The following is a 16,523-nucleotide window of genomic DNA, read 5'->3' as shown; positions in this document are numbered from 1 at the left end:
AAAGTGAAAAAAAGTTAAATAATTTTGTGCTTTATTCATCTTATATATAGAGAGAACAAAGTCTAGATATTCTGTAATTCTAACTTATATGCTATTGGCTTTATAAATATTTCTGATGGTCTTGAGAATTCCAGTGATTTCAGAAGTTCTGTTTTGTTAGCCTCCTCTCCAGCCAGATAAAGTTACATCTTTGTATTTACGCTACTTCAGAGCACCCTCCATAGACAGAAACTCTGATTCGTAGTTTTCATTTACATTGATTTATCACATATAAACACTACTGAGCACACATCATTTTTATAAAATGTGGTCCTAGTCTTAGAGCTCTTGTATCATGTGTATCTATAATTAGACAATGTTGCTGTTGTTTCTGCCTTTGTTTCCATTCTTTGCATGAAATGAGCAGGCTGTGTAGATCATACCACTAGAACATCTGGAGAGAAGAATGTTAGGTGAAGGACAGAAAAGAGCTAGAATGGACAGGCTGATCACAGTTCCTATGGAAAAGGGAATAGAGACCTCATTGTACAAAGTAGCTAGTGCTGCCTGTAAAGGAAGATCTTTTCTGCTCCCATGTTCAGGCACCTGGAGCTCTTTAGAACTCCCTTCCCAATGTCAACAGCCTGTTCTGCTTTGATTTTTCTTTTGGTAACTTAAGTAGTTTGAAAACCAACCATAGAGGCAAAGACGGAGAGAGAAAGGACTCAGAGTAGCCAGATACCACAAAGTTTTTATACGTAGGAGGTTTTATAGACCACTTTAAGGTTCTCACTCAGGCACCAGAACTGTCAAAAACACACTGTCATCAGTAAGTGACAGTAAGCAGAGGTGAGAAAACACAAGACCAAAGTACAGCAGTACCATTGTACAGTACAGTTCTTGTTGCAACTTTGTAGAAAATGATTAAATTGAGTTTCAACTCTTTTTTTACAGAAAACAGGGAAATAAGTAAAGTCTTTTAGAAAAATATCTGTGAAAAATGGTTAAAATATAAAACGTTTTATTGCATAACAGGATAAACATAAATTATCTAGATGATTCAATTATGTAGAACATGTTCCAGATAAATATTTGTATAGCTGAAATATGAACCAGCTAGCAAATAACTTGCTTGGAAATAGGAATTCTGGTAGGCTCAGTACAAATGATTACCTTTTGCCCTGGCTGGTGTTGCTTAGTGGAATGAGTGCCAGCCTGTGAACCTAAAGGTCACCAGGTTGATTCCCAGTCAGGACACAGACAGGCCTGGCTTGCAGACCAAGTGCTAGAGGCAGCTTATCCGTGTTTCTCTCCCTCTTTTTCTCCCTCCCGTCCTTTCTCTAAAAATAAATAAATGAAGTCTAAAAAAAAAGACTATTGTCTTTTTTCTAAATGAATTAAAATGGCCTATTCTTAATATGCAGAACTTTCAAAATTGATTTAATATTCTCTCTCTTTTTTTTCTCATAGCAAGCTATTCTTGCTCATAGTGAGCTCCATAAAAACAATATAATGCTCCTTGTGAATGCGTTGTCATTTTATTTAATGGCTTGGTCGTTTAAGAAAATTCACTGAAGCTTACTTGCTAAAGTAACCCTTTGTTCAGTCGACCAAAATATAAAGCAGCATTAAATTTTCTCTGCTCTTTCAGAATAAAATAAATCTTACCTGATGACCTATTAATGGTGTATGATGCTGACAGGTTATTTAAATTATATTTTCAGTTTTTATTTTCTAAAACACTCAAATATTGATAAATATTAACTGAGTTAAATTGAAATGGGCATTTCTTTGTTTAGTACTGGTTTCATTCATCTTGTTTATAGTAAATAACATTATGTAGCTGGTTGTGCTGACGATGAGTGTCAGATTGTATACTGACTTATATCACACTTTAGTAATGGATTAATACCTGAAGATTTACCTTGTTGTGCAAACATTATTTAAATGTAAGTGTAATCTACTGGTTGGTTGATTGTAGTTACACAGAAATTCTTCTGTTGGGCTTATTTTCCTGAGTTGTTCATTTTTAGCAGGAGAGCAGTTGTAGAAGAAACACCAGGTACAGCTTTGCTCTTCATCTTAGCATAGCTGTGTTTGTGAGCACATGCAAGCCTGAGATCTTGTGTTAGTTTCTAGGTGATTCGAAGGATTGTGTTCTTGAAAAGGCTTATTTAGCTCAACTTTTATTTGTTTCTTCTTTAATTGTATTTTTTCATTACCATTTATTCCCCTTATTCCTCCCTCACTCCCAAATAATCCATGTCCATGAGTCCTTTTTCTTTTTGTTTGATCCCTCCATGCCCTAACTGCCCTCCCCAACCAGAACTGTCAATCTGCTCTCTATGTGTCTGTCTGTTTTTCTTATTAGTGCAGTTTTTTCACTAGATTCCACATATGAGTGAAAACATACAGTATTTGTCTTTCTCTGACTGGCTTATTTCACTTAGCATAATGTTCTCCAGGTCTATCTGTACTGTTGCAAAAGGTAAAATTTCCTTCTTTTTTTTTTTTTTACATCTGAGTAGTATTCCACTTTGTAAATGTCCCGTAGTTCCTTCCTTCATCCACTCATCTACTGGTGGACACTTGGGTACCTTCCATATCTTGGCTATTGTAAATAATGCTGCAATGAAGATAAGAATGCTTATGTTCTTTCAACTTAGTATTTTGGGTTTCTTTGGATATATTCCTAGAAGTGGAATCGCTAGGACAAAAGATAAATTCATTTTTAAATTTTTGAGATACCTCCATACTGCTATCCACAGTGGCTGTACTAATCTGCATTCCAACCAACAGTACAGAGGGGTTCCCCTTTCTCCACATCCTCACCAGCACTTGTTGTTTGTTGATTTATTGGTGATAGCTATTAAAATAATAATGATTTTTGTAATTTTTAAAAATTTAGTTATTTGTGCTGTAGTTTACCAAATGAAAACTACTATTTGTCAAAGGTATTAAATTTATAGAAAATATTTAAAAAATATCAAATCTCTGCTAATGCTCATGAGTTTTTCTATACATTTATCTGTAAACAAATTAGCTTCATTCAGTAATATTAAAATAAGTATTTAAATTGTTGCTTTATAGTTTACAACTGAGGGATATGTGTAATTTTGAAAATTATTTTCCTTTGTAACTTCAAGAATTAAGCTCTTGTGTTTGCATTCCTTCTTGGAAATTTTTAGGAGAAATTTTTTAAACTATAAATAAGAAATAACCTAAGTTAAATGTGGGTATTTAGGTTGAAGATAAAAGTTGAGGTCTCTTGAAAATATTTGAAGGGCTTTCAAATGGATGAGTCATTAGGCTTGCTTTGTGTTGCCTTTGAGAATAAAAATAGGGCCAGCAGATAAAGTTATCATTTGACTATTTCAAAGAATCTCAAGTAACAAAATGCAGTGGGCTGCCTTCTGAAATATGTTCCTATTGCTAAAGGTGATTGAACACATGTTACATAGATGGCCACTTGGTGGCACTGTTGTAGAGCTGATTGAGCAATGTTTGGCTGTTTGGCCTTGATTTTGAAGTTCCTTTCTAGCTGTCACATTTTGCAAATACCAGTGCCTAGTGCAGTGTCTTCACTTGAGAAGAGTGCTTAATAACTGTTTTCTTAGATTGTTTAATGGGACCAGAATCAAATATACAACTTTTATATCACTACATATTTTTTTAATTCTATTAGTACAGAAGAAGATTTTAGTCTTTAAGCCATATGATGGTTCCTTGAAAGGCGTACATTTGAATATAATAATTTTAAAAAGTACCTAACCCTATGGTATATAAAATGATCAAAATCAATAAGACGTTTACTACATTTTACTCTGAATGTTCTGCATTAGCTTTCTCAGGCAGAGTTTTGCTTTAGTTAGGCTCAAATTTTGCCACTTTTTCTTTTTCTATTGAGATAACATTGGCTATAACAGTGATTTTCAACCTTTTTCATCTGATGACACACATGAACTAATTAATTACTGAAGTTCTGCAGCACACCAGATGTGACAAAAAAATTAGGCGTACTTTTGATTTATTCACACTGGATGGCTATTGTGTTAGCTGTTGTCATTTTTTTTATTTGACATTCTAATGGCAAAGAGATCAGTGCCTCTAACTAAATAGTCCAATATTACATGTTTTAAAAATTCTTGTGACACACTGGTTTGTAGCATTTTAGAAGTTTCAGATGTACAGCATTACACCTAATTTGACATGTTGTTTTTTTAAAAATGTAGTTACCTCATGAGATTATAGTTTGGCTTTCTAGTTCATGAGTTAATGAATTATCTTTGAGAATTATCTTCTTAACAATAACTTCAAAAAAAAGAAAATTAGAGCTTAATAGGAAAAAGATGTTTTCTTTTTTTCCTTTTTTAAATGTTTTATTGATTATGCCATTACAGTTGTCCCATTTCCCCCCCTTCACTCCCTCCACCCTGCACACCCACTCCTGTCATTCCCCCCCTTTAGTTTATGTCCAGGTGTCACAAGTTCTTTAGATTCTATATTTCCCATACTATTCCTGCCCTCCCCCTGTCTATTTTCTACCTACCATCTATGCTACTTATTCTCTGTACCTTCTCCCCCATCTCCTCCTCCCACTCTCCTGTTGCTAACCCTCCATGTATTCTCCATTTCTATGGTTCTGCTCCTGATCTAGCTATCTTCTTAGTTTGCTTTTGTTTTAGGTGTGGTTGTTAATAACTGTGAGTTTGCTGTCCTTTCACTGTTCATATTTTTGTCTTCTTTTTCTTAGATAAGACCCTATAACATTTCATATAATAAGGACTTGGTGATGATGAACTCCTTGAATTTGACCTTATCTGAGAAGCACTTTATCTGTCCTTCCATTTTAAATGAAAGCTTTGCTGCATAGAGCAATCTTGGATGTAGGTCCTTGTCTTTCATGACTTGAAATACTTCTTTCCAGCCCCTTCTTGCCTGTAAGGTCTCTTTTGGGAAATCCGCTGACAGTGTGATGGGAACTCCTTTGTAAGTGACTGTCCCCTTATCTCTTGCTGCTTCTAGGATTCTCTCCATTTTTATCTTGGCTAATGTAATTATGATGTGCCTTGGTGTGTTCCTCCTTGGGTCCAACTTCTTTGGGACTCTGAGCTTCCTGGATCCTTGAAGTCTATTTCCTTAGCCAGATTGGGGAAGTTCTCCATTATTATTTGTTCAAGTAAGTTTTCCATTTGTTGCTCTTCCTCTTCTTTTTCTGGTACCCCTATAATTCGGATGTTGGAACGTTTGAAGATGTCCTGCAGCTTCCTAAGCCTCTCCTCATTTTTTTGAATTCTTGTTTCTTCCTTCTTTTCTGTTTGGTTGTTTCTTTCTTCCTTCTGGTCCACTCCCTTGACTTGAGTCCCAGTTTCCTTCCCCTCACTATTGGTTTCCTGGGCATTTTCCTTCATTTCACTTAGTGAAACCTTTATTTTTTCATCTAATTTGTGACTAAAATCAATCAGTTTTGTGAGCATCTTGATCATCAGTGTTTTGAAGTGTACATCCCATAGGTTTGCTATCACTTGGTCACTTAGAAGTATTGGCTCTGAGGCTTTGAGCTGTTCTTCTTGAGCCATAATGTTTTGGTCTGTTTGCACTTGTTACCTGTGAGGTGCGGAGCCTTGGGTGTTCATGAGGGCGGAGTAACCCAGGTCACTCCCAGAGGATGAAGAAAGAAAACACCAGAGCTTATATAATAAGTAAATATATATAAATTTATGTATTTAAATCTTTTTTTAAACGTCTGAGTGCATATATATGCTTGTAATACTATGAATTAATTTATTAGTAAATAAAAATATAGTGTGGCAGGTACTTAAAATTGTTTTCACTGGTAGGTTTGTTTAGATAGTGACGTTGAGACCATTCTCTCAGGCTATCATAAAGCATTGATAATGTCCATAGCTTACATTTTTTAATTCTAAAAAATTAAATGCGATATGAGATTTTGCCATCATTTAGCCAAGGTGTTAAATGTAAATCTATATGAAACTATTTGAATCCTCAAGGTGAAGGATAAATGCAAAAACCTAGTTAAATCCAGTGCTTGTTGCTGTTGTTACTGTTTTAAGGTAGTGCTGCACTAGGGGAGGCAAAGCTGGGTAAGTAGAGGAACTAGAATAAAAAGAAATCAATTTGCAGTTAAAAAGATGTTGAGTTTTGCTGAAAAGAACTTCACAACCATACCTGAAGGAATAAATACAGTTATACAAAATTCAAAAGATAATGAGAAAAATACCATCAGAGACTTTTGTTGCTTTGCAAAGATAGAATAAAGATTATCAGTTAAATAAGCAGCATTTGTAGGCCAAGAGTTTTCCATGCCTACCATGTATATATTGCTGAAGAAATCCCTGGATTGGCAGATGAACTCTGTTCTGCTTCTTCCTCTGTGTATCTAAGTGTAGGCATGCGTGCTAGAAAGCTGTGGGGGACTGAAAAGAAGGTGTTTACCTGGCTGTCTGAAGGTAGAAGCAGAGAAGCATGTGTACCACTGATAAACCATGAGTCTAATTCCTTTCTTCCTAACCTAGTTTACCTTCTTGACTGGCTGTATAAATAAGCATTCACGGAATGCAACTTCTCAAAAAGAATTAACTTTTTAAAAGGATTTTTAAAAACTTGTTCAGTGGAAATGCTGTCCAATTCAGCGATTGGTGAAGGGGAAAGTGGTATAACCATCAGGGCTCCTTAAGAATTTACATTTTTTTCTCATTCCTTTGAGCTTTTCACAAGTTATTACCAGCAGTGACACCAAATGGGATCCTCCCTGCTTTTTAATTTGTCTCTTTGTATGAGTAAGTAGTTAAATGAAAGGGTGAAAATTACACTTTGTATGGCAGATTAGCCCATACTGTTTCTGTATCTTTTGAAGGCCCCTCTGTTGTATTGAAATGTGAGACTTCTCTAGATTTTTTTTTGTAAGTAAACTGTTGAGGCTTTTGGATGCATAATGCCCTGCATGTTTTATCAAGAATGAAATTACAAAGAATTTGATTCAGTATTTTGAGAGAAATGTTTATTTCCATTTTTTAAAAAATTATACACATTTTAGCCCCGGTTGGTGTGGCTGAGTGGATTGAGTTCTGTCCTGTGAATGAAAGGGTCACGGTTTGATTCCCAGTCTAGGGCACATGTCTGGGTTGTAGGCCAGGACCCTAGTAGGGGATGTGCAGGGAGCAACCACACGTTGATGCTTTTCTTTTCCTCTCTCCCTCCTTTCCCCTCTCAAAAAATAAATAAATAAAATTTTCCAAAAATTACATGCACTTTATACATTTTACCTTGTGGTGTATTTCAGAGGCTTCTAGACATACTCTTAGAACAACTACCCTGGAAGTTACATGCTCCAAACCTTCATCAGGTATTTACTTCCTCTTTGTATCCTCTGTGTGTTCCAGTCATTATGTTCTTGTCTAGTTCATTGAGAAAAGTACTTGTATAGAAGTGCAGCTGCCAAAGGAATAATAAACATCAGGCTTGAAATTAGAGTTTGTTCTCAGTTCTTGACCTTTTTACACATCCCATACTGTAGTCTTTGATTTAACTAGCAGTTTTGGTCATCACATCATATAGTTGACACAAGTTGAGATTACAGATAGCAGACTTTAATTCTTTAAAAAATTAATATTCCTTAATTTTTTGAAATAGCTTTAGTTCTGAAAAAAATGAGTGAAAAGAAAGTACAGAGTTCCTGTATACTGACTTACCTTATCTTCTCCCAGTCTCCCTTATTACTTACCTTGCTTTATGGTGGAAAATTTGGTGTAATTGATGAGTCAGTATTAATACATTGTTATTGACTAAAGTCCATTGTTTATATTAGGGAACATTCCTTGTGTTTTATTTTTGGGGGGCTTTGATAACTGTATAATAACATGTATCCACCATTACAGTATTACATAGATAGTATATTTTTGCCCATTCATCTCTCCCACTTACCCTCCGCCAGACTTCTAGTAAACTTTTTGCTGCCTATTTTTGTCTTTTCTGGATGTCATACAGCTAGAATCATATAGTATGCAGTCTGTTTAGATTGTTCAATGTGCATTTGAGGTTCATCTGTGTCTTTTTGTTGCTTGATAGCTCTTTTGTTGCTGAATAATCCTCAATTGTCGTCTGAATGTACTACAGTTTGCTTATCCACTCACCTATTGAAGGACATCTGGTTTGCTTCTAAGTTTTGACAGTCGTAAATAAAGCTGCTATAATCATTTGTATGCAGGTTTTTGTGTAAACATAAATTCAACTCTGGGTGAATACCAAGTTTAGTTTGATAAGAGACTGCAAAACTGTCATCTTTCAAAGTGCTACACCATGTTACATTCCTACCAACAACGAGTGCGAGTTCCTCTTCCAAATTCTTTTTTTTAAACCTGATTTTTAAAAAAGATTTTATTTATTTATTTATCTTTTAAAGGGGAAGGAGAGAGGGAGAGAAACATCAATGTATGGTTGCCTTTCATGCATCCCCTGCTGGGGGCTGGCCTGCAGGGAACCGGCCTGCAACCCAGACATGTGCCCTGACTGGGAATCGAACCCTGATCCTCTGGTTCACAGGCATGTGCTCAATCAAGACTGAGTTATACCAGCCAGGGCCTCCTCTTCCAAATTCTTGCTAGCATGTGGTTCTCTCATTGTTTTGGATTTTGCTCATTCTAGTAGGTGTATAATGGTATCTAGTTTTATTTTGCAATACCCTAGTGACATAGGATGTCGATTGTCTTTTCATGTTTCTTGCCATGTATATATCTTATTTGGTGACTTGTCTCTTCAGATCTTTTGCCCATTTTTAAATTGCGTTGTTTGTTTTCTAATTGTTGAGTCTTTTAAATTATATTTTATTGATTATGCTATTAACAGTTGTCCCAATTTTTTCACCTCCCCCCCACAACCCAGCATCCACTACCCCCTCAGGCATCCCCCACACCATTGTTTGTGTCTGTGGGTCATGTGTTTAAGTACTTTGGCCACTCCATTTCCTATACTGTACTTTACATCCCCATGACTAATCTGTTTCTACCTGTTGATACTTCTTAATCCCCTCACCTCTTCACCCATTCTCCTCCATACCCCCCCACATTTGGCAACCATCAGCTCTCCATATCCATGATTCTGTCTCTGTTCTTGTTTCCTTAGTTTGTTTTTTAGATTCAATTGTAGATAGATATGTATTAATTGCCATTTTACTGTTCATAATTTTGATCTTCTTTTTCTTAAATAAATCCCTTAAACATTTCATATAATAATGGTTTGGTGATGATGAACTTCTTTAGTTTTTTCTTGTCTGGGGAGCTCTTTATCTGCTTCTTCTATTCTAAGTGATAGCTTTGCTGGGTACAGCAATCTTGGCTGCAGGTCCCCACTTTTCATGACTTTAAATATTTCTCTCCAATCCCTTCTAGCCTGCAAAATTTCTTTTGAAAAATCAGCCGACAGTCTTATGGGAACTCCCCTGTAGGTAACTAACTCCTTTTCTCTTGCTGCTTTTAAGATTCTTGCTTTTTTATCTTTAGCCTTTGCCATTTAAAATATGATGTGTCCTGGAGAGGGCTTCTTTGCATCCATCTTGTTTGGGACTCTGTACTTCCTGGACTTCTATGTCTATTTCCTTCACCAAATTAGGGAAGTTTTCTTTCATTATTTTTTCAAATATATTTCCAGTTTCTCTTCTTCTTCTGGCACCCCTATTGTGGGAATTTTGGAGAGTTGGAAGTTGTCCCAGAGGCTGCTTACACCATCCTCATTTTTTTGGATTCTTTTTTCTTGTTGTTCTGATAGGTTGTGTTTTGCTTCCTTATATTCCAAATCATTGATTTGATTATTGGCTACATCCACTCTACTATTGTTTCCCTGTAAATTATTCTTTTTTACAGTTAGTATATTCTTTGTTTCTGACTGGATATTTTTTTGTGGTTGAGAGCCTAATTCCCTCGAGCATCTTATAACCAGTGTTTTGAACTCTGTATCTGATAGATTGCTTAACTCCATTTTGTGTAGTTCTTTTCTGGACTTTTGATCTGTTCTTTCATTTGGACTGTGTTTCTTTGACTCCTCATTTTGGCAGCCTCTCTTTGTTTGCTTCTATATATTAGGTAGAGTTGCTTTGACTCTGTGTCTTGATAGTATAGCCTAATGTAGTAGGTGTCCAGTAGGGTCCAATAGCATAGCTTCTTGTATCACCCAGCCTGGGTACTTGAGGTGTTCCCTTGGTGTGGGCTGTAGCTGAGTCTTGATTGCTATTGGCAATCAAGATCAATAAGAGGGATTTACCCAGGCCAGTTAGCTGCAAGGAGACTGGCTATGACCACTTACCACCAACCTATGCCCTCTATATAGGATCAGCTATGCTGGGACAGGGTGTTGCTCCAAAAAAAGGTTTATAGCTGTCCACTGGGACAGGCTCTGGGATTTCTCTGGTGGTTCAGGCCAAGGTCATCCCCCACTGTGTCTATCCAGGGCCACCTTGCATGAGCTATAAGGCTGTCTGACATGGTTGCTACTTGTGCTGGGCTTAGAGATTCCTAGGTAAAGCCGAACTGTGAATCTAGGCTGGTTGCTGCTAGTGCTAAGCCTAGGGTCATTTAGCAAGAGGTAATGGATAGGAGATGGTGCTCACTGAGGCCAGTTATTGCTTGTTTGAGAGGATTTAGTAAGTTGTGAAGCATGAGCCAAGATCAGCTGTTAAAAGTTTGAGTGGGCCAGTAAGTTGGATGGGAGGGAGTCTCAGGGAATCTCCAGGTTGGGGCAAACAGTGTTAGGTTGATGGAGTCTCAGATATGGCACCTGCCTGCCATCTCTGTGGCTCTGTGAGGGGAGGGTTTAGAAAAGGGACAATGACCTCTGCTCACCTTTCAGTCTAAGAGAAAGAAAACAAGTCTTCCAGCTCCCGCCTTGATACCAGCCACTTGACTTCCTCCCCATGTGCCACTAGTGCCTTTCAACTGCTATACCAGTGGTGGAGCTCAGAGAGCGTTGGTCTGAGTAAGGCTGTATGTGGTTCTTTAAGAGGAGCTGCTTCTGCAGCCAGAAGTTAAGTGGATTTATTTTCCTGGCACTGGAACCCTGGGCTTGGGGACCTGGTGTGGGGCTGAGACCTCTTGCTCCCAAGATATCTCTCCTGAATTTTTACCCACCACTTGTAGATGTGGGACAAGCATCTCTACACCTCCTACCTGTCTGGATGGATGTGGTTTCTTTAATTCTATAGTTGTCAGACTTCCATTTAACTCGATTTCTGATGGTTCTGAGTGATAGTTGTTCTACATTTTAGCTGTAATTTTCATTGATGTGGTTGGGTGTGGTGAGCCATGTTTATCTATATCATCATATTGACCTGTAGTGCCCTAATTGTTGAGTTTTAACAGTTATTATTTAGTGTGGATAGGAGTCCTTTCTTAGATATGTTTTGTAGATATTATCTAAGTGGCTTGTGTTTTCATTCTCTTATTTATTCACGTTTAACACATACTTTTTAGGTCTATGTCTTCTACATATTATATTTATTCCAGTGGGTTTAAGGGACCTCTGAGAAGACGATATATTCATCCTGAATCAACAACATTCTGATCCATGAAGTTTGTGGTCATTCTGATTCTGTTAAGGTCTAGGATGCTGAATAGAATGTTTAAATGCATAGATTTTCGAAATGGACTCATTTGATTTTTGGTTCTGCCGTTTTAGTTTTGTGGATGAGGATGAGGTACTTAAACTCTCTGCCTCTCAGTTTCCTCATTTATAAAATGGGGATGATAAATTTGAATGTCTATTATTATGTTGGCATAAAGATTAAAAAGTTAATACATGTAAAGCTCTTCAGAGAAGAACTTAGTAATAAGTGCTCAATAAATATCAGCTTATTATAATTATTTCTACTGTCATTATTTCAGTAATTTCAGTAACTTTCTGCCTCATCCCCTTGAGGTCATCTAGCTATCTCTCATTGGAAAAATTGGTTCTGTATTGAAGTGTAGTCTGTCTTTATGTAACTTTACTCATTGTTCCTCTTGTGACCTTTGGAATATAGAAAATGAATTTAATACCTCTTCTAAATGATGTCTCTTTGAATTTTGAAGCTTATCCCTTGGTGTTGCATACTAATCTTTGTTTTGTGCTAGGCACCAGGGGTGGAAAGATAAATAAAATGTGGCCTGATTTGGAAAGAACTTGTCTAATAAAATAAAACAGATATGGAATTAATCTTTTATATACACCTGCATCTTAATGTACATTTCTTTCTTCTTCCTATTAGAAAGGATGAATTCTTTGAAGCTGACACTAGCCCCACTATTTGTATAGTTATGACATTTCCCTTTGGTACCTGGATGTTTCTTCTCTTTCCCTAATTAATGACCCCCCCGCAGACGAACTATTGCCAGCATCCATTTCTTGGCCATTGCTGAGTCCTCTTCTTAACCCGCTAGCCACGTTTGACACCATTGACTGTCCACTTCCCTCTTGACATTGCACTTCTTCTCAACCCCTTTGCACTATGCTTTCCTGTACCCTTCTTCTAGAGGGTGAGTGCCCCAGGGTTTACTCTGTGGACTTTTTCTCTTTTCTGCATTTTCAGGTGGTGATTTTAGGTAGTTCCAGGTCTGGCAATTACAATTTTATATCTGTAATTCAGACCTCATTCCAACACTTATATAGTTACTTTATTTTAGATGTTGAATAAGCATCTTAAAAGTTAATACATCCCGACTTGGGGACTTCCAACCAAGATGGAGGCATAGGTAGACACACTGTGCCTCCTCGCACAACCAAAAGAAAGACAACAAGAAATTTAAAAACCAAAAACAACCACAACTGACATAAAATTGAATTGTATGGAAGTCCAACAACCAAGGAGTTAGAGAAGAAATATTCATCCAGACCAGTAGTAGGGGTGGAGATGGGCAGCAAGGCAGAGAAGACTTGCAGCAAGGCAGTGGCTGGATGACTGGGTGGTCCCACATTCACATGCAAATAAACTGGGAGGAACAACTGGGGAGTGAGACAGACCACACGACCCAGGATTCTAGCCTCCCAGTTTGAGGGAAAATAAAGCCTCAAAACCTCTGACTGAAAACTCCTCTGGGGGTTGAGACAGTGGGAGAAACTTACAGCCTCATAGGAGAGTTCACTGGAGAGACCCACAGGGTTCTAGAACATAACACAACCCCACTCACCCAGAAATCAGCACCAGAAGGGCCCAATTTGATTGTGGATAGCGGGGGTGGGGGGTGGTGGTGACTAAAAACCAGCAGAGAGCCTAGCAAGCATTGTTCCCTCTTGGATACCTCCCCCACATACAGTGCATCACAGAACAGCGATGTGGGTTGCACTGCCCTGGCAAATACCTAAGGCTCCACCACTTACCATGTAACAGGCCTGCTGAGACCAAAAAAAAAAAAAGAAGGCTCAAATGAAAGAACAGATCAAAGCTTCAGAAAAAATACAACTAAGTGATGAAGAGATAGCCATCCTGTCAGATGCACACAGTTCAAAACACTAGTAATCAGGATGCTCACAGAATTGGCTGAATATGGTTGCAAATTAGATGAAAAAATGAAGGCTATGCTAAGTGAAATAAAGGAAAATATACAGGGAACCAACAGTGACAGGAAAGAAACTGAGACCCAAATCAATGGTGTGAACCAGAAAGAAGAAAGAAACATTCAAGAAGAACAGAATGAAGAAACAAGAATCCAAAAAAATGAGGAGAGGCTTAGGAACCTCTAGGACAAATCTAAATATTCCAACATCCGAATCATAGGGGTTCCAGAGAGAGAAGAGGAAGAACAAGAAATTGAAAACTTATTTGAAAACATAATGAAGGAGAACTTCCCTCATGTGGCAAAGGAAATAGACTTCCAGGGAGTCCAAGAAGTTCAGCGTCCCAAAGAAGTTGGACCCAAGGAAGCACACACTAAGGCACATGTTAATTACATTAGCCAAGATTAAAGATAAAGAGAGAATCTTAAAAGCAGCAAGAGAAAAGGAGACAGTTACCTACAAAGGAGTTCCCAGAAGGCTATCACCTGGTTTCTGAAAGGAAACCTTGCAGGTAAGAAGGGGCTGAAAAGAAGTATTCAAAGTATGAAAGGCAAGGACCTACATCCAAGATTACTCTATCCAGCAAAGCTATGGTTTACAATGGAGGGCAGATGAAGTGCTTCCCAGATGAGGTCAAATTCAAGGAGTTCATCACCACCAAGCCCTAATTATATGAAATGTTAAAGGGTCTTATCTAAGAAAAAGAAGATAAAAAATACGAATAGTAAAACAACAACAATCTCACAGTTATTACCAACAGAACCTAAATCAAAAACAAACTAAGCAAACGACTAGAACAGGAACAATACCACAGAAATGGAGATCACATGGAGGGTTATCAACAGCTCTTAACAAACCTTGAGTTTTACTGGGAATTGATACCAGGTCACTGTACTATGTAGTCTTATAAAAGTCACCTTGTGAAAACCAGAACTGTGTTTATCAGTGTGTCTAGTTTACAGCATATCTCAGAATACAAATGGAGATCTATGAGTTGTACAAGTTTTAATATCTGTCACTGCAGTTTATTTAAATCTGAGATTCATACTCATTCGTGCAAGTGGTGTAGTCTTTTTTAGGTCAAGCTACTTGTCCTTTAGGATCAAACATCTCCAAATTGGTGAGGCCTTCCCTAACCTTCTTCTGCCAACCTCACCTCTTCTTTCAGTGCTATCTATAAGAATTGATATGACCTAGTTCATAACACTATCGCCTGTTCATTTACTTCTGGTATAGCACAATTCATTGTTTTCAACTGAAGAAATACTTTTTTTTCAAGAAATACTTTTGACTACCTAAATACTACTTTGACATGGTCTGTAGCCCTAAGTTGCTTTATTCTGTGGTATTTCTCTTTGTTTACATGTGACTGTCATCTTTAAATGAGAACTTCTGTAGGGTAAAGGATCATGTATGTCTTAGGATCCTTTGAGTCTTCAGTGCTTGTCTATAGCGGGGACTTAAATTCCTTTGAATGAGTAAGTGGATTGCTTCAGAGCTTGTTTTTCTTTCTGGTCTTTTTGTTTGTTTGTCTTATATAGAGTCATACCAGTCTTTTATATTAATTATTGATTATGTGCCTTTTGTAAAATATGTGGTCATCATAGATTCCTCAGTAGCTTATAATTCTTGGATATTTCCTCATTTTAGTAATGTTTGATAGAGTTTTATTTTTGAGGATTTTTCTACACCCTTGAACTATCCTTCCCCATGAGATTACACCTTTTCTCTGACCATTTTGAAAACATACAGGACACTTCTTACTGCATTTTCCACCTTAACAATCATACTGTAAGGTGACATAGTTATTTTCCCCAGAGTCTCTCAGTACTTCCATTTCATGTATTTTCTATTATGGGAAGAATTAGGGGTTAAACTGACAGTTTTTGTTAGGTTTCCTACTTATTTAATAAAAGTGTTTTTAAGTTTAGGGTAGGATTTCTATGTTTTATAAATACTACTACCACTTTTTTGAGTAATGACTGGCTGCTCACTACATACATATATGAGATACTTTGGCATTATCTAAAATTAGAATCAAGTATGTAGTATCTCTTTCTGAGCTTTTAGAAGCAGATGCCCCAGGAAACAGGACACTGTGAAATTGCAGTGAGTTTGAGCAAGCCTTCCTTGAAAGGGCAGATTATGCAGCACTGAGATCTTACTAGCAGAAGGTATTTGAGCGTCATGCCCTTTTAAATGAGTATGTTCCAACAGGTTGTTGGGGATGGATGGAGTTGCCTCATTCTAAACTCTAAACTCTAGTGCTTATAAATATGAATATTGAAATAGCTATTTCATGTTCGTTTTCCACTTTGCACAATTTCGTATTTATTCCTATTTTTTTTACTAGATCACTAGTTTATTATAAAAGGATATGATAAAGGATACTGATGACCATTCAGACAAGAGGTGTACATAGGGTAAGGTATGTGGGTGGGAGCTTGGAGCTTCCATGTGTTCTTTGAATGCAGCCCTCATAACACTCTCGCCACTATGGGGCACATTTTTAAAGGTTTTCTTCCTATTTACTTTTAAGTTAATAGAGGAAAGAGTATGGTCAGGAATCTCTCATGTGCCAGCCTGTTACTGTGCTCCAATGTGACCCCAAAGTAATCACCTAACTGATTCATTGTAAAAGGCTGACAGGGGTTCCTCATTATGTGTTCTGTCCTAAAACTGTGATCTTCAGAGACAGTAATTTTGGATGCTATATTTTTATACTCCTGTGTGCACTTTATTCTTGGTAGGATCACATAAATCTGTACTAAGCTTAGATCTAGCACTTTGCCTCTGTCCATTTGTCCCTCACACTTGGCCATATACCCATTAGATTCTAAGGCCTACCTCATATCACATGTCTGTGATGATCTCCTTCACTTTTCCCTGTTGCCTTACACATTCTGAAATTCTTTTATACTTTATATTGTACAACTTAGCACTTTAAAGTATGGTTTTCATATTTCAAGCAGACATAAGCACCATGAAGGCAAAAACTATGTCTT

At 37.3% G+C, this 16,523-nt stretch overlaps 1 protein-coding gene across 2 annotated transcripts in view; it reads left to right on the top strand.

Annotated features, from left to right (window-relative positions):
- Window positions 1–16,523, top strand: part of CAAP1 (caspase activity and apoptosis inhibitor 1) — a 57,415-nt gene that overhangs the window by 26,854 nt on the left and 14,038 nt on the right. The window lies entirely within an intron of this gene.

The sequence above is a fragment of the Sturnira hondurensis genome, unplaced genomic scaffold (genome assembly GCF_014824575.4).
Source record: "Sturnira hondurensis isolate 20B ecotype Veracruz unplaced genomic scaffold, ASM1482457v3 Scaffold0012012, whole genome shotgun sequence".
Taxonomy (NCBI): Eukaryota; Metazoa; Chordata; class Mammalia; order Chiroptera; family Phyllostomidae; genus Sturnira; species Sturnira hondurensis.
The sequence above is the reverse complement of the archived record's forward strand: the minus strand, read 5'-3'. Positions and strand labels throughout refer to the sequence as shown.